Genomic DNA, 2,644 nt, shown 5'->3' with positions numbered 1-2,644 from the left:
ATATTCCCAAGTTTTAAAAGTGGTGTGTAATAATTTTAACAACATTCTATATGAATAAAAATCCCTGATTTAATTTCATAATTTTTATGCCAGAAGCATGGTTAAGTTTTAATGTTCAATAGGGTAGTAAAGACATGAGGAGGGTGGGTAGGGGCTGGGAGAATGGGGGGGAAAGGAGGAAAGGGGAGAGATTTGTAATACTATCAACAATAAAAAGTTTATTTTAAAAAATAGATATTGGTATTATATACATTGGCTTATTAATAATTAAAGCATTTTGTATAACAGTATCTAAGTGTGGGCAGAAGAAACTTTTAGTATGATTATTTCCTATGAGTTTTAAACTTTCAAAGTCTTTTTACATAAAAAATGAACTGCACACATTTAAGTGTTTTCTTATAAAACACAATCTTTCTTTAAAAAAAAAAGTAATGATGATTGGTCTCTGTGGTTCCTAGGAATAATTTGTCTTATTTTTCACATAGCATAAAATATATTCTTATACAGGATTTCATTAAGATTCAGCAGTTCTTAAACAATGTTACCAATTAACCATATCCATCCTGAATGTAGCAAAGGTGAACAATCCTCATAGTGCCCTTTCACTTTATTGCAGTTGAAGTTGCTCCTTTAGGATATTTTTCCATTTCAAGTTGAAGTAGATTGTTAGGATTTTAAAAGTGGTTTCATTATGTGGCTTTATTTTTTAAAAATATATTTTTATTGATTTCATAGAGGAAAACAGAGGGAGACAGAGAAAGAAACATCAATGATGAAAGAGAATCATTGATCGGCTGCCTCCTGCATGCCCCCTGCTGGGTATCAAGATAGCAACCCAGACATGTGCCCTTGACTGGAATTGAACCCAGGACCCGTCTGTCCACAGGCCAACATTCTATCCACTGAGCCAAACCAACTAGGGCTCCTTATGTGGCTTTAAAAGGGGTTTTGGTTTCTTCCACAGTTCAGAGTTTTTAATGAGAAGTTTTCAGAAATTATATAGTCTAAGCATGTTTTAAATAACAAAATGGTCTTTAGTCATTCAATGTAACTGTCATAAATAAGCATATATACCCAGTATATACTGGAACCAAAGTAAGATTATTTTCTTGCTCCTATAGTCCACTTAATATATTCTTCAGATTTGGTTTTAAGTAGTGACTTTACTAGAGGCAACAAGTCTACACAGCAGCCAAGTGAGATGTATTATACTTCTTCCTGTGAAAATATTATTAAGTACAGGAAGGCAATCCACCACCACTATACGGTCTTCTATCCTCACCAAATAAGCTACAAGTTTACTTATATTTATCTTTTTCCAGAGAGTTAAAGCTAAATTCAGTCTTAAATTCATGCTGAATAAAACATGTACTGTTGTTTCATGGTCCAGATAAACCTCAGATTAAAAACACAAAACTGTATTTTGATGATGGGCATTCTGTCTGTGAAAAGCAGAATCACTGGAGTTCGGTAAATATGTTCGATTATCATGGTGTAATTTTTCAGGCAGGTAGGCCGCACAAGCTGGTTTATTATCATTATTGGCCATGTCACAGCCCCCACTTCTAGGGGAATATTTCTTTTTCTAACAAGGATTTGAAAAAGGTTGATGAATAAGCCCTCTGTGGTAAGCAACCTTACATAGTTTATCTGGTCTTTTCACAGCTTATCCGACTGTTTTCGTTTATGTAAGCAGTCAACTCTTTTGGAGATTTCTTAACCTCCTTCATGTTATTATTTAAATTAGAGTTCTTTTATTAATAAGATCAATGGACTTATCCTCAATAGTATCACAAAAGTTCAATTTTTTAACACTGTTGGTTTCTTTTTTGTTTTATTTATTGATTATGTTTTAATTAAATTTGTTGGGGTGGCATTGGCTGACAAAACTATACATGTTTCAATTGTACAAGTGAATAAAACATCTGCACACTGCATCCTGAGTGATCACCTCAAATAAAATCTCTTTCCATCCCCATCCCCCCTTGCCCACCTCCATTAAGCTCCCACCCATTTTCCCTCTGGCTGTCAGCACACTGTTGTCTGTGTCTATGTGTCATGTATATATGTTTTGGGGGATTTGGCCAGAGATTATTATGCTAAGTTAAGTAAACCAGTCAGAGAAAGACAAATATCATGTGATCTCACTTATATTTGGAATCTAATGAACAAAATAAACTGACAAACAAAATAGAAACACAGGGAACAGACTGGTAGCTGTCACAGAGGAGGAGGGTTGGGGGACAGGATGAAAGATGCCATAATCTCTTAAATATGGGCACCTCATGGTACCTGGCAACTCAGCTCAACCTTGGTACTGACAAACTCTGCCTGGAAGTCTAGAGAGTCCCTTGGCTCCCTGACAGACCCACACTCAGACCCATTCAAATGAAGCCTGCCTCGATTGCTCCCCCATGGGTGTCTGGGGGTTTTATTTTTCCAACAGAGATATTACAAAGTTACAAGCAAGCAAAAATTATGTTGACAGGGAAATTTCTATCTTGGCAGGTTAATAAAAGAGAGACAGAAAAGCTTCTGAAAATATTTCGTGTTTGAGTTTTCTGTCCTGACTTAAATAGCCTAAGCCTTGAGTGCCATGTGTTTTTGGTAATGATTTAGCAAGCCCACTGGTTTAGAGATGAAG

The 2,644-nt window shown here is 35.7% G+C and overlaps 1 pseudogene; it reads right to left on the bottom strand.

The window, feature by feature from the left end:
* Nucleotides 1–1,101: 1,101 nt before the first annotated feature.
* LOC102751264 lies at nt 1,102–1,819 on the bottom strand (annotated as a pseudogene).
* Between the last annotated feature and the right edge of the window lie 825 nt (nt 1,820–2,644).

This window comes from Myotis davidii, unplaced genomic scaffold, assembly GCF_000327345.1.
Source record: "Myotis davidii unplaced genomic scaffold, ASM32734v1 scaffold1970, whole genome shotgun sequence".
NCBI lineage: Eukaryota > Metazoa > Chordata > Mammalia > Chiroptera > Vespertilionidae > Myotis > Myotis davidii.
Note: the sequence above shows the minus strand (reverse complement) of the source record. Positions and strands in the feature narration are given on the sequence as shown.